The sequence below is a fragment of the Scomber japonicus genome, chromosome 5 (assembly GCF_027409825.1).
Source record: "Scomber japonicus isolate fScoJap1 chromosome 5, fScoJap1.pri, whole genome shotgun sequence".
Taxonomy (NCBI): domain Eukaryota; kingdom Metazoa; phylum Chordata; class Actinopteri; order Scombriformes; family Scombridae; genus Scomber; species Scomber japonicus.
Window position 1 is genome coordinate 27,640,344 of NC_070582.1, and position 23,167 is coordinate 27,663,510.

Sequence of the window (23,167 nt, forward strand, 5' to 3'; positions counted from 1 at the left end):
CCTATATTAAACCACCTTATAAAACAAAAGGAAATGTGTATCTTGGGTTTGACAGTTGTAAGTTTTTTATCGGGTACGTTAGAGAAAAAAATATTAAACTACATAATGCTGTCAGTCTGTGCTGAATTTACTGTTGATGTCACTAAGTATATGAGAGTCATTAAGTAACAAGAAACTCAGAATAGAAATGCCTGTAATATGTTATGTAGGCAATGTAGAAACAGTGTTAACTTGACATATTGTGTCATCCAGAGAGCAATAACAAGTTGATTTTGCAGCTGTGAAATGTCATACTAAGTACTACCATGGTCACAACTTGTCAAAAATGTGGTTTGCTTATTGCTTACTTCATTTGGATGTTTGAGCTTCACTGTGCAGAGTGACACTAGAAGGCTATTTTCACAACCATCCACTTTGAACTACACTAGCCTGTGTGAAAGGTTCTATATTAATAAAGTTGATTGACATTTTTAATTTAAAATTTTAACTTTTTATGGAAATATAATATTAGACAAACATTATTATTAAGTAGAATATTTAATATACATCTTAAAATAACTCTGGAGGAAATCTTTAACCAAAATAAATATGGGCTGATATATCATTATCACATGTTTTAATAACAAATAGTATCAGCCTCAAAAGAAAGCATCTCCTCAGACGATAAAATGAGATTAAAAATCGAACGATGATCATTAAATGTGATTCATATAAATGAAAGCGCTCATGAATATCTCTTAAACAATTTTGATATTTTTTCATGAGTAAACTAGGACTAAATTCTTTCTAGTGAAATGAGTTGGACTTTAATGCCTATGGCCAGTCACAGTTTGACACTTGTGATTGTGCATGAACCGAGTGATAGAAATAGAGATAAACAGTGAGTAAAATACAGCACTGATTAAGTATTAGCCCACAATTAGCACACAAATACTACATCAAAATAGTCCTGCACCTCAGACTCCCCATACAGACTGAACCGGACAAACAAACAGGTTAATAAATGGCTATAATTAGCTGTGCTGATCAATAAGACTTTAAATGAAACACACTCATCACTGTAACCCCCTCAGTTCACAACCTATCCCCAGTGCTACCTGACAACATGGTAGAAATGTATAACACAGTGTTTAGTGAGTGTGTGTCGGAGTGTTTGTGTGTTTCCCCAGTGGAAACATGGGAGACCTGGAACGCTATTAGCCGGGGTCACAGGGAGCACTTAACACTGACAAAGACAGAAAGAAGGCACAAGAGGAGAGGCGCAAGTGTGTGTTTGTTGGGCTGCAGTGAGGTTTTAATGTATTTGTCAAGGCCAAGGTTTATTCCATCATTAATAATGCTGTGATGATTCCTTGGCCTGCTGGGAGGAGGGTGTTATATACTCTGGTTATCAAGGGTTGGCACCTACCAGGGCTCTACACTGGGAGTATTTCACTCGCATTTGCCCCTTAAAAAATAGATGTTTGCAAACCAGAAAAATAATTTACAAGCACAGTGTGCATGTAAAGATTACAACACAATCTTTTTCCTTCCACTGCTAATCGGCTATAAAATATAAATATCAACACACTGCTAACTGTAGCCTGAGTTTGTGCCTGACACACAGAGCTGTTAGTAGCATTGATAATCACATGGCAGCAACTCAGTACATTTAGGCATGTAGACATGGTTAAGACGACTTGCTGAAGTTCAGACCGAGCATCAGAAAAAGAAAAAGGTGATTTAAGTGACTTCACGTGGTTGTTGGTGCAAATCATCTCAAACTGGTTTCTTGAACATGACAGTGAGTTTACTGTACTCAACGACCTCCACAGTCACCAGATCTCAATCTAATAGAGCACCTTTGGGAAGGTGGTAGAACGGGAGATTCGCCTCATGGATATGCAGCTGACAAATGTGCAGCAACTGCGTGATGCTATCATGTCAATATGGATCAAAATCTGTGAGGAATGTTTCCAGGACCGTGTTGAATCTATACCACAAAGAATTAAGGCAGTTATGAAGGTAAAAGGAGGTCCAACCCGGTACTAGCAAGGTGAACCCAATAAAGTGGCTGGTGAGTGTATTCAGGTCTGATGACAGAACATTAACATACTTACACTCCCTCTCAGACACACACACTCACACACCGGACAGCCTCTCTGTGTAGCTAATGTTAGCTCAGCTACAACACAGGTACCACAGAAACTTTAACTAACAGCCATGAATGTGCTTCTAGTGACAGTCAAAGCTGCAGCGGACTCTTTGTGCTTTCAGACACAGTCTCATAGCAGCTGCTCATGGCTGCTTACTTTACTTGCATTTTTTTTCTTTATTGTCCCTGACAGTCGACGTACATCTGACTGTCACCACTCTGTTCAGTGTCTCCATAAGTTGGAGGAGGCAAGTGACGCTTTGGTAGTGGTGAGCCAAAGTAGCTCGATTCAATTACTGTTGATTGTCTAATAGATGTATTGACTAATCTTTACACCTCTAGTTTTAAAAAGAACAGTGAGGACTGTTCCTGATTAATGACTTAACTTGTTGACTGTGGTCCAATACAAAAATGTGAATGATAGTTTAGTTCCTGTTCTGTCATTGATACTACCCTTAGAGAAAATGGTGTTCTGTCAGAATACACGTCTTGCATCGGGCTGCCCTCAGTGTATTTAAATTTGGGTCTGTTTGACAAAGACCCAAGCACACCCACACACAGTGTAGCACAGCAGAAGTGGCAGCTGGTAGTAAACTGAGGAGAAGTTGGCCCATTACTGAATCGAACAGTTTTCACTGTTCTCCTAATTTTTTTTGTGTGCTTCTAATTTAGGAGCCTATGTACTTCTTGGAAAAAAGTTGGCATTGAGCCCTGCCTACAGGTGTTTGATTTTCTATGGTCATTAATGGACCACAGCTGGAACCACTCTCACTGCTATAGACTTTTGAAGCCTTCAAATGGAACTTAGGTACTTTGCATTTACAAAAATTAAAATTTCAATGTCTGTTTTTCCACTGTTGAAAGTTTCCCCTGAACATGTGTAACAGAATAACGTTATTGCTGTTTGTCATCTCTTCACTTCATACTGTTTATTGATCAGAGCTGGTGACTCGGACTTGCGACTCGTACTCGAGTCGCACTTAAGTCGCACTACACATTGACTTCAGACTCGACTCGGACTCGACCTCAAAAGACTTCAGACTTGACTCGGACTCGAGGCTGGAGACTCGCAAATTACCATTATTTTCATGTTATCATTTATATTCTCATTATTTATTATCTGTCATTCGTCTTCTCTGTTTGTATTTGGGAAGTGATCTCTGGCTGTGACTGAGGATGACAGTAAACACCAACATCACGCATGCGCCGTGTGTGTACGCGCGCATTTCGAGCAGAGCCCGTCTACTACTGTATAATGTATTAGAAACTCTCTGATTTCAAGACAATGGCGAGTGAAAGAAGCCCAACAGGAGTCCCTTGGATCGTTAAATGTGGCTACAATGCCTTCACGCAGTCAGCCAACAAATGGACAGTAGTGTGCAAAGTGTGCAACAAGAAGATTCAAGATTTTGGTTCAACCACTTCAAACTTCATCCGGCATCTGAAAACGCACCCAGACCGGTCAGTCATTTGCTAATGTGAAAGACGTTAACATTAGCAATTAGCTCTCAAACGAATATTAACGCTACATTCTTGCTGCTGGCCATATGATGTGACAGGCTGAGTTAACATTTCATAACGGTGTGCCAGAAGATTATTCTGTGACATTGTCTTAAGTTAAGTTACAGTACAGTCACCCAGTGGCGTTTTATGTGTAAAACATTAGTGGAGCACCTACACATTTAATGCTTTATAAGAGTCATACCCAAGCAGCCTATTCTAGATATCAATAAGGATATTTGTCACATATCGAGAGAGAGAGAGGGAGAGAGAGAGAGAGAGAGAGAGAGAGAGAGAGAGAGAGAGAGAGAGAGAGAGAGAGAGAGAGAGAGAGAGGGATAGAGAGAGAGAGAGAGAGAGAGAGAGAGAGAGAGAGAGAGGAGTCATACTGTAATAACTATAACGGTTATTTTTTTATTGTATTTTACAGCATTGTTAAAAAAAACTTTTGTTAAAGAAAAATACAGTTATGAAATTGAAACAATCCTTTGTATTTTTTCCACATCACATTGCTGTAGATTCTACATTTTACAGAGCTTATAGAATTTGAATTTGATTTAGTGTTTGCGAGAGACTTGAAACTTGACTTGGACTCTTAACCAGAGACTTGAGACTTGACTTGGACTTGACCCTCAAAGACTTGAGACTTGACTCGGACTCTCGCTCAAAGACTTGAGACTTGACTTGGACTTGCAAAAAATGACTTGTGAACATCTCTGTTATTGATTAACAAGAAACAAAAACATTTCTGATTGGAGTTCAATCAGTTGAAATAATGACTGATACTGTACAGTAAGGCAAGGCAGCTTTATTTATATAGTACAGTACAGATTTTTTTTTTGCTATTTTATTTTTTTATTTATTCTCTATTTTGTTAGTGTTAATTTCTCGAAATGCTTAAAAATGTTAGATATACTTCATTAGTTACTTGTTTAATAAAGAAGCCTCATATCAGCGCAAAATCAGTGAACAATCCACATAGAGAAGGTCTATTTTCATTACAGTTCAAAAATTCATTATATTGACCACCAAATCAGTTATCTGTGAATTTTTCCACTAATAAAATAAAATAAAAAAATCAGTATCGGTCTCAAAAATCCCAGATCAGTCGGGCTCTACTTGGCATTGACATGGTTAAGTTGTGGGAGGATGTCAGCGTGCGTCACAACCCATGCTTTCACATCTTGGAAACTTCTCTAACAGAAGCTGGATTTGCCATTAGCTTCCATCCAAAAATCAGTTCTTGATATTTTCATCAAGAAATGGCTTTTCGGTGCACAGTTGGATAACCTGAAATGCAGGAAGGAAGTTAATCACTTTCGCCATCATTGTGATGTCTATTTTCAGAACTGAAGCAAACCTTCATAAGCATGAACAAGTAACTTTGAAGAAAAACATACTTGTGATATTAAGTCACACACTGTTGTTTTTTGCTTAGTTTTTTCTTCTTAAGCAATATGATATGATGAGGCAAATCTGTCTCATCAAGTAGGCTTGGGTGGTATTATGATATTACTGTATACTGGGGTATTTAGAAATCTCAAAGGTATAATTTTCAATACTGTGAATAATAATAAAAATAATAATAAAAATTATAACAATGATTTAATTCTGTAAGCTTTATTTCCACAAGCAGGTCATTCCAAAGCCAAGGGCCCTTTAGCTGGCCTAGTGGAAGCATGTAAATGGAGAATACAATTGGACCTAAAATTGAACCTTGCGGTACACCACATGTAGGCGAGGTGTAGTTACCGATGGTAACCGAAAAGGTTCTTTCTGAAAGGTATGAATAAAACCAATCAAGTGCAGTGTCCTTGATTCCCACCCAGGTCTTAGTCAACTAAAATAATATAAAAAATAGTATATATATAAAAAAGCTGCTTGCTGAATGTTTTGCATACTGCTACTGTTTATCGATGAGAAACATCAGAGTTGGAGTTTAGCAAATTTTTCACAACACTGCAATTTACACTGCCATACACGAGTGAAATGCTTACATTGTAGACTGGTGGACAAAACACATTGTGGCATTTAATAAGCATTATTTTAGCTAATACTTACAGAGGATGCATTTCAGACAAATATTTTAGTCCACAGTCTCATGTTACCGACAAGACATTTGCTTACATTTTCGGCCATATAAAAACTCACTCATTTCACTGGAGCTGCACTCTGAGACATCTTTTCAGGATTAAATTGTTTTTCTTTAGACTTAAGGACATGATTGTATATTGGGGTGTGGGTTCTGTCAAAGCCCCTCTTGAGTGCACCAATGCAGACACTGCCGAGTGCTGAAACATATGTGCCGCTTTCTCCATGTTGATTTTGTTGACGTGGTGTTAGTTTTCCTTCCAGGCGCCTGCTGACGTCATTTGATTGATTTTCAACTCTGTTCAATGGTGTGCTGATCAATGCTATCAGCCATACAAAGCACAGGATATGCATGATGTCTATGGTCTATGGTATTGTAGTGGAGAATTACTTGATCACTCAATAAATACACAAAGAGAGCATTTTCAGATTTTGAAATTTTGTAATAAATAATATAATCAGAAGTATAATGCATCATACCTCTGAGAGAAAAAGAACCCACCATCTGGCGATTTGGCATTCAGCCAGTTCTTAAGTACCAATACACTGACTCCAAAAGCTAACCTTAAACATTAGTGAACAACCGTCAGATAGAAACAAGGGTCAAGAGTTCAACTAGTCTAGGGGTCTGTTCGAAACCGCATACTAGTACTAACTCTGACGTCATTTGAAGTATGTAGTGTATTTCAACTGTGTCATATGTGATTTAGAGTATGTGAGAAGTTCCCGGATGATTTACTAGATTTGCCAGAAATGCGGAGTATGCATCAAGAACCGACTACTCACACTCACATTACCCAAGATGCAACGTAACTTCTGAAAAAAAACCCAAAATACAAACGTCAAAGATCACCACCTCGGTGGTTTCAAGTTAGCTACAGCGAGGGTATGTTCGCTTCCTGTTTTCAAAATAAAAGCACCAATTCTATCATTATGGTTTTCTTAATAATAAAAGGTAACAGGTGTTTTATTTTATGAAAATGACCGGAAGTGCGTTACTCGCTACGGCTAACTTGAGTGGCTCCGAATTCGCAGGAACAAAACTTTAAACAGGTGATATTTGGACAAATTGATTGATTTGATTGATTGATTGATTTGAGCTCGGGTAGCGACGAAATGCATTGTGGGTTATCGTGTAGTTTACTACAGTGTAAACGGTCTGCTTACTATCTGGTCGTTTAGTGTGTAGTATGTAGTATAGAAGTATGTAGTATGCGGTTTCGAACACAGCTTAGGTGTAAGATTTCTTCCCAACCATGATACCAAAGTGACCGCACACAGGTGTGGCCCAAAGCATCACTGGATGGCAAAGTGACGTTCCAATCACCCTGACTTTAAAAAGAAACAGCACTGTCTTTTAAAGAGTTGTGAGATCAATATGTTATAGACATAAATCTACACTATGACTTGTCTTACCACTGCCTCAGACAAAACTACAACAACATAAACTGTTAAACTGAGGCTAAATAACATATATATAATCAATTATCGTAATTTACACAGAAAGGAGCTAAGTTTAAAATAGAACCCGCATAGGTATAGTACAGTGGTCTCCAACCCTGCTCCTGGAGGGCTACTGTCCTGCATGTTTTAGGTATCTAACACACCTGATTCTAATTATTAACTCGTTATCAAGCAGCTGAAGCTTGTCAAGGACTTGAAAACGAGTTAATAATAAGTATCAGGTGTGTGAGATATCTAAAACATGTTTCTCTCCAGACGCAGGGTTGGAGACCACTGGTGTAGTAGTTAATTGGGACAGACTAACACTGACAACTTAGTTTGAGAACATTTGTCAAAAATATAATATAGACAAGAAATACATCAAATGATAACCACTATTTACATCTATCTCACAGTATATTGACAGAGTTTGACATAACAAATAGCATGTAACACTATTACTTAGAAGGCTTTATGAAGATCCAACATTGTAACATTACAGGTATGACTGAAACAGTGACTGTACAGGCCTTGACTACTTACCTGGAAAGCTTGAAATCTCAGCAACCAATAGAGGTTAAAGTGGATTGACTGACGCTAATGAACAGCATGTACAACCCAAAGTCATGTTTTGCAATAATATATTAAAACACTACTGATTATTCCTTCAAATTCTCACTATCACTGTTGATACCTTCATTTCTTTGTGTGTTCTGTGTTACACATTGTGTGAAAAACATGTCACAAGCAATTCCCACAACAATTTAAATTGAACAAGTGTTGTCCTTAGTGTATTGAAGGTGGACCTTTGCTTTTATGGTATGGCTCTCCATAATACCTGCTGCTAACCTCAGCACATACATGTACTTTAAGTCTCAGAACAGTGAAGCAGTGCTGGAAATTAAAAAAGAGATGACAGTGCAATCCAAGCACATGTCAAAGTCCTAAGAATGCTTAGCGTGGTGTATTTTTATTGACGTACATCAAGTAATGTGTTCCTTCCTAGTCAAATACACATTGTAGTTAGAGATCTTTTGAGATTACATTGGTGTGCAGAGAGAGGAAAGTGTCAAAATGAATGAGCTAAGCTGGGGACATAAAAAAAAATTAAAAAGGTTATTTCTTGCTATTGAGCTATGACACAACAAAGTAAGCGTGGTGTACCCTACCTGTCACCCAAAGGGATCGACCCCCCACTCCCAAACACACACGCTCACATGATAAGCAGGTAGGTAAAAGGCTTGAATTGAGAATTCAGCCATATAGAAAACTTGTCACAGTGTCAGGACAGTTGTACATGGACATTTTCAGTATTTAGGGCTTTGCTGAAAACTTCTAAAGCTACTTGTCAAGGGCAAATGTGTATGTGGCACTTGTCCTCCCATTTATGAAAAATGTATAAAAAGTTTTAAAAATGGAAGGACGAGTACCCGCTCATGTTGATAGACAGCTATGGCTACATGAAATGGAATTCCATTTATTAGAAATACCACCAATATATTTATAATAATACTTATCAACGCTACACAACATTATTGCTTTTTGCCTGCTACACAATTTAAGCATGGACGCCCCCTCATTCTGGATACTACAAACTGTATGAACTCATCTGCTGTTCACCATCAAAATATACCAAGCATTATGGCATGTGTTATGTTGAAACTCTCACATTAGATGCCACAATATGTGCAGGCAAAACTTCACTCACACTGTGCATCTGTCAAAGATGTTGATCCATCAGCATGCCTCTGAATGGTAATTTCGGCCGGATGTTTGTTCAGTTTGTTGGACGGTCCATGAGGTTTACATTTTTTAGTGAAATCTCGCAACAAGTATTGGATGGATTGTCATAAAAGTTGGTGCAGATATTCATGGTGCCCAGAAGATGAATAGATGAATACATATTTGTAGGAAAGGAACCTTTCATCCAGCACCTTTCATCCAGCACCACCAACAGGTCAAAATGTTAAATTATTGAGTAAAATATCTCAATAATCATTTGATTGATTGCCATGACATTTGGTACACAATTCATGGTCCCCAAATGATGAATCCTAGTGACTTTGGCAGTTGTTTGTTCAGTTTGAACGGTCCACACTGAATTTTCTCTTAGCATCACCATGAGGTCTACATTTTTTGGTAAAATATTTCTGTAAGTATTGGATGGATTGCCATAAGTTGGTGCAGATATTCATGGTGCCTAGAAGATGAATCCTACATATTTGTAGATGATCCCCCAACCTTGCATCTAGCATCACCAACTGGTCAAAAATGTTATTGAGTGAAATATCTCAATAACTATTAGATGGATGATATTTGTACACCATTCATAGTCCCCAAAGGATGAATCCTATTGACTCTGGCAATCCCCTGACTGTACTTATAATGCCACCATGAAGTTGGCATTTTTGGCTTTTGGTGAAATCTCTTGACAACTCCTACCTTATTGAATCACGGGCTCTGACGAAATCACTTCATGTTAATACTAATATTACACTAATCTCTTCAGCATGTGGAAATGATTATTGATTGTTTTCTATTGTCCTGCATTTGTGTACAACTCAATGACATTGCTCAGAAACCCATCTGAGTGATACCATTCTATAGGGTGCTGTACTAATAACACAGATGTGCTTTCTCATCATTGGGCTCTTGACATAATAACACACAAAAGAACTTGGAACATGGCAATTTGGTTAGTGGGAGTAAGAAAAAAATACCAAAATGCGAATGGATGGATACACTGCTGTCCAGGTAAGGGTGGAGAGGGTGGCACTGAGATACAGTATATAAAAAGAAAACAACAGAGAGGGTGAATGATTGAGACAAAGCGGAGGTAAAGCAGAAGAGAGGGACAAAAAGCATGGATGAAGAGAAGGCGGTGAGAAAGCGGAGGGATAGAAGAGGATGAGGAGGAGAGGTGGTGATGTTAGGGGTTTGGGATGGGGAGGGAGAGAGCTGTCGAGGCCAGAAAAACAAGCGGCGAATAAACAGATCGAAGGAGATAGGAGAGGAAAACAGACTGAGAGGGAGGGACAGGCACGGAGGGCTGGAGGCAAACTCAGCATGAGCTGGAGAGAGGAGACAGTGACAGACACGGGGAAGAAATAAACGGGAAAAAAGAGAAAAACAGCAGATAGAGGAGAAAAATAAACAAAAGAATAAGATGAACACACAAGAAGATAATAAAAAGCAAGACCCCTTCGCACCCTTAAAAAGTAATGTTATGAGTTAACATATATAAAATTCCTTCTGTGAAAGTTTGTCTCTATAAATCAGTGATATTTGATAATAAGACTGCATTTAACAAAGTCAGACAAGAACACATCTGTTACCAAAACCTACCTGCATGTTGTCCCCCTCATTGTGTCAACCTATGGTAAAAGATTGTGTTAAAGACTAACAGAGGTAAGAGGACATACAATGAAAAAAAAAGAGAAGTAGGGAAGAGAAAACGCACATTAACGTTAGACAAGCAGACGCTGACAAAATCGTCATGAAAAGCAGAAACAGAGAGACATAAAGGCTGAGACAGAGGATGAGGCAGACGATCAAGGTGATGAGCAGAGAGGAACAGAATGATAGACAAAAGGGAGAAAAAAATAAGCAGGAGAGATGGTTGAATTGGCTTTCAGAGCTCTCCTGTCTTTATTACTTTTCTATAGAGCGGTTTGGATGGAACAAAAGGAGTGTGTGTCTTCAATGTGAGTGGGTCCTGGGTGCCCAAGGCTACCGCAAGCCTTGTCTCTGTGTGTGTGTGTGTGTCCGTGAGTGTACTTTCTGCACACACAAAAGACACGTACCTGTACACACACAGGAAGAGGGTGCTCACTGCTTGCCGATGCAGTCTTTTCATTGTAGCCCAAGGCACAACCTTCAGCTAACATAAGAGAAACACAAGGCCAACGGTACTGAATAGAAGATACACACACATACAAACATGTTCATCCTACGCCTCCTCTCCGTTACTCCCTCCCTCTGTATCTTTCCTTCTCCATTTTTTTGTATTTTTCTGTAATGTCATTCTTCTGTCTATCTATCTATCTATCTATCTATCTATCTATCTATCTATAATGATGGAGTAAAGGTAGAAAATTAACATGACATGAAAACATAACTTTTGAAATAGCATTATTTCTGCTTGTTGTAAAGCAACATCATTGCACAAAGCTGGTGAAATGATTAAAAATGTATTGTCCGTAATTAAAAAGGTTGACATTTTGAATTTACCAGGAAGCTGGTGGAGACTTTGAGACTCCAGTAAAACCACAACTTGTTTTTAGAGAAATAAGATATAACCTGTTAACCCTCCTGTTGTCCTCAGGTCAATTTAGACTTGAGAGGGTAACAGGCATTGACTAAAAAATTAGGTATGATTTTATTTAAATGAGACCTACTGATCATATCAAAAATATGTGTTAAACCTGTGGTAATAAGTTGGAATGAAGTTGGCAAAAAAGGTCCAACACAGAACTAAACTGGGTCACTTTTGACCCAGGAGGACAAAAGTTGCATGATCAACAGGAAGACAACAAGAGGGCTAATTGGTGAGCTGGTACAGTAGGTGGATTTTTAAAACATTGGACAGAGCCACGCTTGTTTCATCCAGTCTGCTTCTAATGTAAACATGCTGCTGTTAAGATAATTAGCTGACTGAACATTTGAACTGTGATGCTGCCAGCTGCTGTCACACACTGCCAGTGAGTGTACCTTTCACTATATTCTGACATTTAAATGATCAATTAAGAAAATAATGAGCAGATTAGTCAATAGGAAACCTAGTTTTTTTTTTTTTTTTTTTTTTTTACTGCTCCCATAACAGTCAGTAAGGTTCTTTCAAATTAAATGTATGCTATTTCCTTCATTTCTATGCAATGGTTATGGACTGTGAATTGAATTTGACTCAAGCTGTATGTTGTCCATTGTTACTACCTCTGTGTTTCCACATAGTTATATCTCTACTTTACATCTGTTAGCTACTGTGTTTATCTCCTGTGTGCCAACACTGCAAACTAAAAAGAAAAAAAATGTAGTCAATTCCTAACCTTGCCTGTTCCCGCACACAGTTAACTATGATGAATCCATTTTGTTTTTACTGTTGAATGTCACCGCTCTAGAAAACAAGTCTTCCATCTTTCAAAATTGAATCATTACAAGCCATTGAGTCTTTTCATAACAGAATCACTGCAAGGTCAAAGTAAAAGCACACTGCTAGTTGAGGTCCTGATTACTCACACTTAGGATCATTCAGATCATTTTAGCAGGTGGTCGATCAATCGGTCACAAAACTGAATAGAAATTGATTTGACAATTATTTTTAGCATTTTAACTAAGAATGAGTGATTTCAGTATTCTGTTCTTTTATTTTTTCTTTTATTCTGATTTATTGATTTTGTAGGATCATCTGATGCAGCCTGAATCAAGTACCCAAAATGCAAATGCTTAATTTTAATGTCTAATAACATTCTGTATTTGGCTATCATAATGAACAATGCTCCTGTTAGCTGTCTGATCTAACACAGCATGTCTCAGAATCTTTTACATTTAGAAGTGGAATCATATAGAGGTTAGTAGTTTCATTACTTGTGTTATAGATGTGCATACTGCCCCATGGACAAAAAAAAAAATTAGATATTGATATGTTGATAAAATATCTTTCTTAATATAATTTCTATTATACCTTCCCTACAGTGTAAAGGGAAAAGTTGACTGGGGTTATGGAGAATTTGTTTGTCAATGGTTAACTCATCAGTGGAGAAAAGGCCCAGGCTGTCTAAAAGCCCTTATGCATCAACAGTAACGCTAATAAATGACACCAAATTGTGAATAATATGGAGACTAATTTCGACGTGCCTGAATATTCACATTAAGCGTGATACAATTTATAATAATAATAATAATAATAATAATAATAATAATAATAATAAAATAAAATAATAAATATGGAAATTGTCCTGGAATTTGTTGAAGTTTTTAAATTTAGTAGATGCTTTTGTCCAAAGCAAGGCACATTGCAAGCCACTGTAGCTCAGACCATCAAGAACAAGTACCACAACACAAGTGTCACAAGGCTTCTGGTTAAGAAGTTAGTAGTGTGTTATGTAGGTGAGCAAGTAATCACAGCAGGTCTCGTGAAAGTTGGATTAGTGGTTGTTCATTGGCTAGCATTGAAAGAGATGGTGCATGATGCCTGAATGAGCAAGTTCAAATAGTGAGGTTGCCATGCTAACCATTAGTGACTTAACGAGTGCCTGTGGAGGATTGTTACAGGTGAAGTTTTTGTCTGATTGCAACACCGCCCAGTGAAAGTTAGTTGTTCATCAATGTTGGCAAAGCTGTAAAAAAAAACAAAAAAAAAAACAACAACTGAAAAATCAGAAATGTAGAACAACCCAAGACAAATCAACTCAAAGATAATGCTGCTATTATTAGAGAAGAGTCACGCTCCCAGCAATCTAGCTGAAAGTAGATGCAGTGTTGATTTGTGGTGCTAGCTCCACTCCGGACCCTCAGGTGAATTGGCTGTTTCTTGCAAACGCTGACTGCAAAAACACTCCACGTGTAAAAAAAAAAAAAAAAAAAAAAATCAAGTGAGGTGAAGTTTAATTTAGAAAGTACTTTAACACAGTACTTTTACACAGTAATCACTACTGGAAATTTGCCACTTCTTCTCATTATTCGGCTCATATTCGCACCAAATCCAACTCAGGGTGATACTGCAGGTGAAAGACGCTTCCATTGTATTGAAGTCCACTCTGCATAAAGGCTTCTACCGAATGGCGCTTAGATAATTGGTATGGAGTAAGACTTATGGAGCCCGGAAAACAAGCTCCTAATGTCTTCAACAGCTCATTCAGCAGCTCATTCTTTTATTTCCAGTGGACGTCCTGCTGAGTTCTAAAACCTCTCAAAATCCATCCTCAGCCTTCCTATTTGAGAAGATGTGTGTGCGTGTGTGTGTGTGTGTGTGTGTGTGTGTGTGTGCATGCAATAGAGAGAAAAAGATAAATAAATAGAGACGGATGGACAAATAGAGCAGTTTTATATCTCCGCCCAGCTGGTAATCAGGCTTCAAAAACACAGCGAGAGGGTTGTGTTCCACTAAGTGGCGATTGATCGTTGTGTGAGCACGTGTGTGTGTGTGTAAAAGGGGAAAACACGGGTGAGAGTTAGACTGATCCTACCAGATAGACACTCTTACACACACACACACACACACACACACACACACACACCTGTCTCACTTTTGTATCATCTTCAGTGTTATCTGTCTTCTTCTTCATCACCCCCCTCCTTCTCTCTGCTTCAATCCCTCGCTCGAAGGAGGAGTGGGTGTGCTCTCTGCCGTCCTTCTCCAATCTCCCTCCTCAGTGTGTGTCCGCAGCTACCATGGACACAGATCACACACACACTCACACACACACACACTTTTTTAGTCCCTTTCTCCCTCCTCTGTCTCTCTCTTTCTGTTTCCTACAACTTCCTTCATCCTCTGTTCTTCTCCCCACCGCCTCCTCCACCTTATCTGCTCCCTCTTCTCCTCATTAAGCCTCCACCATTTCCTCTTTGCCTCCTGCTTAGTGCTCACTTATCAAAGCTACATTCAAAGCACAGGGGGAGAGCGGAAAGGAGACAGGTCAGATAAGATGGATAAGGGAGGTGTGTGTGTGTGTGTGTATCTGTTTTTTGAATGTGTGAGTTTTCACCTATAAGTGTGCGACTGGTGTATTTTCTGTCTTGCCCCGGAGCGATGCCGAGTGGACACGCAGTCCAAAGCAGCTTCACCCTCTGTCTCCATCAAAACAAAGCAATTACAGATACAGACATGAGGGTGCAACCTCTGAAGGTTTGCCGAGCCAGTGGCTTTGATGTGGACTACCCATAGGCCTGATCTTTTAAAGAATTTTTAACAAATAAAATCCCATACAGTGCCTCTATGATCTACCGCGGTCTAGTCAACATGGGTAAACCAACAGAATCTTTTTTAAAGCTAAAAGATAATTCCGATGTTCACTGATGTACCTCTGGATCACCAGAGGGTTATCCTCACCTTGTACACTACACACACACACACACACACACACACACACACATATATACATGTATATATATCTTTTTTATTATGGTGATGATGATGATGATGATGATGATGATGATGATGATGGTAATTGTTTTTTGTAGTGTTGTTTTTGTTGTTTTGTCCTCATCTTTCAGGCCTTCTGTTTCACCCACTGTCTGCTCGTCAGTCTAAACTTTGCATTTGTGCTTCTTGTCCCCCTTGTTTTTGTCAGCTGTGTTGTGTTACTTGGTAAAACATCTTTTTTGTTTGTTCATTTCGTTTGTGATGATGAAGAACTCAACAAAAAGTGTGAGATATACATTCAGCTTTACTGGAAGTAGTTCATGGGAAAACTTTACTAGTTCCAAATTTAAATGTAAAAGATTTGTATCTAACGGTGGTTTTGTCCACTGTGAGAAATCAGCTAATAGTCCTGTGAGAAGAGAAGAAGTTAGTATGAAGGTTTATTAGAGGAATGATGGAGATTAGCCTTTCTGTAATGTCCAGTAAGGTAATACCGGCAGGGTGAGCTGCCCTCAGGGAGAATGTAGAAGGTTAGCTGAGGCAGCAGAGTAGAGAATCAATTGATTATTTCTTCAGTTAAACTTTATTTATATAGTGCTAAATCACAACAGAAGCCATCAACAAGATTTCTTTCCCTGTGTGTCACCTGACCATCCTTACCATCAGGTTTGGTATTAGAGGACAAACATATGACAAAATGTAATTGGCTTTTTACATATGCATGTATTAACACCATTGTATTGTGGGCAGAGTGCAAAGCATAATCAGCCACATATTTGAATGGATAACCATTGTCACCTAGCAGCCGTCCAGCAGGACAAGCGTCCCCCTCAACAACTGCAGCTACTGCAAAACTACTGTTGTCCAACATGGAGGACAAATAGAGCATTCTGTGAAAGATCTCAATTTGCATGTGTTACCATGCAGTTTGCATCATATGCTTGGTAACACATGAGAGTGCATCTCCTTTCAATATCAGTTATTCAGAAACTCACACATGTATGTAATGTGAGTTAAGGAAATGATGTTTTTTTTCATTCACTCATCATTTAGTGTAATTTGAAATTATGACCAAATACGTCACAAGTAGGTATGTTGAGTTTACCTCAAATTGTATGCTGCTGTGTTCCATACAGTATGTTCCATATTTTCTTCATATAAGTGATGGTAATTTACTTTACTTACTATAAATACAGAGCACACATTCAATTTCTTAACCTGCCAGTGTAGAGATATAGATCCAGAGAGAAAAAACAAACATGAACCCAAGGAAGCGAAGATGTTTTGTCTGTTGCCAAGGACAAGTGTTGAAGTCCAAAGTGACCAGATTTTGAGATTGTGTCTAAAGACATTCCTATTACGTACTGAAAAGGTGATGTGACCTCTTGTTTGATGTTATTGCTCTCAGTTGGAATATTTTATACCCCTCACTGAATGATTTTATACATTTTGGTAAACTGCTCTTAATTTTAAGACAGACTGGAAATACTCCAAAATTGCAAAATGTCCAATATCTGAATGATTCTTTAAAGTCACCACTGCAGTGTGCAAAGTATAAGTTAGAATTGTACATTTATGACAAAAGATGCCTTTGTCATGACTGTAGTAGGAATGGGGGCACATTTATGAACTATTCATTTATTTGTTTGTTTACTTGCATACATTTTTAGATATTATCATGCCTCCAGAATAAGTATTTGATGTAGTCAGCATGGCACTAAGGAGGACAATGTCAGTAACCAAATGAGGTCCCTGGATGTCCCCTAAAGGTCCACGGAAATGTCACAATAGTCTCCGTAAATGTCTTGGGGGGCCGTCTTCCGTTTGCTTGGATATATTGATAAATATTGGATGAACTGGATTACCATGATGTCAGGTACACAGGTTTTGTGATCTCCTGACTAAGCCACAAGCAGGTCATTTACCCATTGAAATATGACCATCATGGAATATCTCATCTACTTTCTTGTTCCTGCACACTGTGTCCTGATGACTTTGATTATGTTTTGACTTTTCATCTAGCACCAGTCAACACCAGCATGTTGACTGGTTATAACCCTGTTCTGTTCATACACAATACACAGAATAACCTCTTTTCTGGCAACAACCAGTGTAAGTTAAGACCACAAAATAGAAGTCTCAGTCCTTTAATAAAGTCAAACTCTCTTTACAGAAGTTAAAAGGATCATAAAACGCAACACGCTAAAAAAAACACATTAATCACACATTAAAAGAAGTTCTGAAAAGGTGAGTTGTGATTAGTGAATTGAACATGGACAGAAGGGGATCAGTCTTGGATGTGTTTGGGGAGGGAGCTCTAAAGGGAGGTGCTTGGTTTGGTCATTTATGGTGGAGACAGGAGGATGGGGGTCATCCCTATGTTTCCTCCTATCAAAATTCGGCCCTATGTTCCCTCAGCCTTATGTTCCCTCAATGGTTTTCTACCAATTCCCGAAAATGCTTGAAAATATGTATGGAACATAAAGCTGAGGGAACATAAAGCTGAGGGAACATAAGGCTGTGGGAACATAGAGCTGAGGGAACATAGGGCTGTGGGAACATAGAGCTGAGGGAACATAAAGCTGAGGGAACATAGAGCTGTGTGAACATAGAGCTGAGGGAACATAAGGCTGATGGAACATAAGGTTGTAGGAACATAGAGCTGAGGGAACATAGAGCTGAGGGAACATAGGGCTGAGGGAACATAGGGCTGAGGGAACAGAGCTGAGAGAACATAGGGCTGAGGGAACATAGGGCTGAGGGAACATAAGGCTGAGGGAACATAGGGCTGAGGGAACATAAGGCTGAGGGAACATAAGGCTGAGGGAACATAGAGCTGAGGGAATATAGAGCTGAGGGAAGGAGGATGGCATCTTTGTGTTTATTTTTATTGCCACATAACTAAACCATTTGTTAAATGTTGACTCAATGTTTTTAGTGGTTGTCGTACATAAAAAGTGTTGAAACATTGGGTCTGAGTGCATTGAGATCAGAGACTACCGGTTTGTTTGTGTGAAGTTACTAGTTTATGATTCTCAGTTATCCTGTTTAGTGTCCTGCAGAAACCACTACTATCAATGAAATATTGAAGTGTTTACAAAATCTCAGCACCCTCACATTCTTACTTCCTTCATGCTCGCCTCCTTCTCGCTCCCTGTTCTCCTTTCCCTCCACGCCCTCCCCTGCCAATCATCTGCCAGAAATTATGCAGATTTTCCTCTTAAAAACATGCTGCATTCAAAATTGACGCCCCTTCTTCTTCTCTTTTACACCCTCCCTCCTCCCCCCATCCCTGCCTAAAAATGGATGACCTCAACTTCATTTGGAGAAGCAATATTTCATTACATTTCACTCTCTCTCTCCCTCACTCTCTCTTTCTCTCTAGCATCATTAAAGGTTGACATGACAGGGAGGTGTAATGTGCAAGGTTGAAGGGTATGTTTTTGGTGTCCTTGCTTGCTTGTGTATATTTATGTCAGTATGTGTCAGTGTACTGGTCTACATGTGTGAGTGTGTCCAGATGCTTCTGTATGTGTGCGCGTAAAAAAATGCAGACAGGAGGATGTGGTTTCTGTATAATGGGCTGACATTAACTTTCCTTTTCAACCCTTCAACCTTGAACCGAACTGAGCCGGAGTTGCTGTGTGTGTGCTGACCTGAGCCGTGCTAACACAAGACATTTCCTGGCAGGTAGAGGCCACGTAGCGCTTGTGATGGGGAACGGTTTCACTGTGGTGTTGCCTAGACTTGTCATTTACATTGTACTGTAGCTGAAATGACTGTAGCTGAAGGTCTTTGCTAGTGACATCAAACTAGCCTAGTTTAGTGTTATATAACCAAAAGAAAAGTATAGCCAAAAAAAGCCTATATAAAGTTATGTTAACTCCACGAGAGAAAGAACTCTCATGCAATATATCCTCAGCTGACTGGGAACACATTTTTTAAAAAATACGTGAAACAACTAATTCAAATTGTTGGAAAGAACATACATGGAAGATTATAATCTGTTATCAATAGAAGATCCAAGGCAAGTTGTATAACCAATCCAATGTATTTCTGATCATATCATACATTGACAGCTTAGTTACCACAGCTTCCATAAAGCAAAACTGATAAAGTTAGTTTAAAAAGATATCTCATCAACAACTAACTAAATGATGAATTAACACTGAATCGTGTCACTGTAGGTCAGGGTCAGGTGTTAGCAGTGAATGCAATGAAAATAAGAATTATGAATGGATTGTTTCAGTATCAGTATTCAAAACTAATCATTTTGCTTCTGATTATGAATGTGTGTACATCTGCATGTGATATTATATAGCTTGGTGGGTAAAATCATGACCTTTGAACAAGTCTATATTTACATTTGGAGTAAACCAACCTATGCCATGCTTTTTTAGTGTCATTTAAACGTGTTACCTGTTAGTATTTTTTGCTTAACCACGTATACTAGTTAAATAGTTTTATGTGTTATAGTATATTGTTTAAATGTAGATTGATAATGCTCAAGAGGTTTTTGTCAGAACTGATTGCTAGCACAGATAGAATATAAAGTTAGTTATGGCCCTATAGGCTCAGTTGAAGCAAAGCCTGATGGAAAAGAAATGGTTAGCAGTAAATTGGATAATGGGAATTTAAGTAAGCATTGTTCTCTATTTCCTTCTTTCTTTCTAATTGCAAATAAATTCAGTCATTTAATTTAACCTTAACCTAATGTCTGTCTCCTTTCTTATATTGGTTGAAACAATACAGAATGTAGACTAAATTTTACCAGATAAAAACATTTTTAAAACCCCAAAAAAACTGCAACAGGAAATTGGAATATTCATGTGCAGATTATACAGTAAATCAAATCTAAACCCTTCTTTCTGTAATGTGTAGCGTTCATATGCAAGAAAATAAAAGCATGGAAACAGTCTATTTAGACAGTACAATTTTAAAAGATGGAGAAGAAAGGCTGTATTGTCTGTGAATGAAACTTATTTACAGCTTGGTCATATTTGGAAAGAGTTTTATAAGCAGATAGTAGATGTTAATATGGTGAGTTTGTATGATGCAGATTTTTTGGATATCAAATACCATGAGACATTTACTGGCGGTTACAAACATGCATTTAACTCACAGAACCATATACATCTTTAAACAGAATAAGTAACATGGGAACACTCAACTCAGCCCTCCCCTCTTCTGTGGCTGTCTCTGACTCAATCAATCATTCAACACTCTGGACTTGTCAACTGCTTCACGCTTTTTGCAGTTTATGCAATATGCACTGCTGCTTTATAAGGTAGGTAATGCTTAATAAACACAGTTCAATCTCTACTTTACTTGCTTCAACACTTAATATTATAATTGCAACTAAGGATTTAAGATCATTAAAAGTTGCCTCTTGTGCTTTTTGCCTTGTTGGATGACAATCAACCATTGTCTGTTTTACTCTCTAAATGCATTCTTATATACTATATTAAGCCTTACATACTGTTCATATTCTGACTCATACTTTGTCTCTATACAGCAATTCCCCATCAGTCATTAATAAATGTTTGATTAATCCTTTTGTTTGATTAATCTTGTGGGGAAAAAAAGACATTCACAATCAGTATTATATGAACCAATAATGATAAAATATGGATATATAATATACAGAGCTAAATTTGTGCTCCAAGTGGACTCTCTGGAAGTCTGTGTGAAGTCTACTGGAGGCACTCTGTGGACTTGACTGACTGGATTTCATGGAAACATGGCACTAATGTTGCAGCAAAGACATTTGGATTAACCAGATTTTTCCCTTCTGAATATAATCAATTCAACAGAGCTGAGAAAAGTATTTACACATTTCTCATTTCTCTCTGTTTCTCTCTTTTGTTTGATTTTTTTTGTTGACATTTGTGGCCTTATTGGACAGTTGATAGCTGAGATAGACAGGACATTAGGGCAGAGGGAGGCATGCAACAAAAGTTCCCTGAGCAGTGGACGTTGAGTTATACAGCATGCATTTTAATTACTCCACTTTGCTCTTTAAAAAAAATACTTTTAACAGTATAAACAAAACATAGCAAACCACAACTAAATGAGAATAAACACAGTTTGGAACATAATTGCAGACTATTATAAGTGTAGCATACAGCCCATTCATACAGTACATGTCAATGATAGAACTAGAAAAACATTCCTAATGTGGACTTGGGGGCGTATTACTGATATTTTATTAGATTTTTATCAGTAGAAACACTCGCCTCATAATTTATGGCTTAAATTACTGAGCAGAAGACGAGCATTATGTTTCTGTTCTGTTTATCATACTACAAATGCCAAAAAATAGAGGAAGCTGGTTCATCTTCCAAAAACATCTTTTCAGGCTGAACTCATGTTAAAAAATATTACACTCATTTAATAATAATTAAAATACAGATTCTCCAAAGAAAAACACAAGTATGCTAACCAGAGGTCTGTGTGCCATTCATTTTGAAATAATATTTAAAAATACATCAAAATTATTTTTTGTTCAAAATAAAATCAGAAAATCATACAAAAACTCAGTGACCTCTTCAGCCTCCACTGAGAGATCAACAGGTTTGGAGGCATATAGAGGTCATACATTTCTGCATATAACTGTAAAGCCAAGACATTCCTTATTCATCAACACAGATGCAGAGACAACAAGCACAAACAACATAGTATTAAATCTTAAAGGTCCAAACCCAACTAAATCACAAGGTTTAGGATCATATAGGAGCTCAAAGATCCATAATGCTTTTGTTTCTGATCTCTTTAATGCAATTAAGACACATTGGTCTGTAAGCAAGTAAACAGACTCCAAATGTTGAAGATTTCCTGTCTATAAATTGCACCTACCACTTATACTATGATTCTAGGAGCTGTGGAAATATCAACCTCTCAACAACAAGAAAATGATTTTCTTTGTTGGATTCAGCTGAGCGACATATCTGACTACCAGGCTGAAAATAGTGTTTCACTGTCTCTTGAGTTGAAACTTTTTTCAACAATTCTGTAGCACCTCACTGCGTGTGGTCAGATGTGTGCTTTATTGCACATGTAATCACACCCAACAGTGATGTCACAGTTTACTAGAGAGTGTAGCAAAGTGATGAGTGTTGCTTTTTTTTAACAGATTGAAATTAAACTAATTGAGGAAGCCTGTACTGTGTGATATTCCATAAATACATAGTGGTTATATATGGTTGCACACACTTGCTACACAAGTGATGAAAGCCTTGCAGAAGAAAGAGGAAGAAGTTGAGAGAAAACGTGATGATGAATAAATTAATGGAGAGATGTTGAGACTGTAATTTCACAATGTGTGTAGTGTGACTGTGGTTTCATGGAAATTAGGGCCAGAGGATTAGGGTCACAGTCAGTGAGTTTGAATTCTGACTTTTTTCTCAGAAAGTCAGAATTCTGACTAAACTCAGAATTCTGAGAAAAAAGTCAAAACTCACTTTTTCCACAGTGGCCCTAATCCTCTTCCGTACATGGAGCCACTGGCAACATCAGAAGTAGAGCTTGTCCATATTTTCTGTCATATATATGATGTCATAATGTTTCAGACCATGCTGATGTCAGATCGTGATAGATTTTAGAGCGTTTTTAGGGCTACTGTAGCACCCCTAAATTTGATCTCAGCACCCCTAAAAACAAATAAATTATATTTTATTTCATATTGTATTTTTTTAACACTTTAAGGGCGTTGTATGTCAAATTCTCTTTAGTCCCCCTATAGGTCTGATCCTACAGCACGCAATGTCACTGGTCTGCTCTGCTAAGTTCAAGGCAATTTTCCATTTTTGGGAGTATCATCATGACACGCCAATGCAAAGTTAAACAAGTAGTTTACATGTTGGATATGTTCTAGTTGTCTGCAGTTGTTCTAGAAACATCATCATCACTGTAGCTGT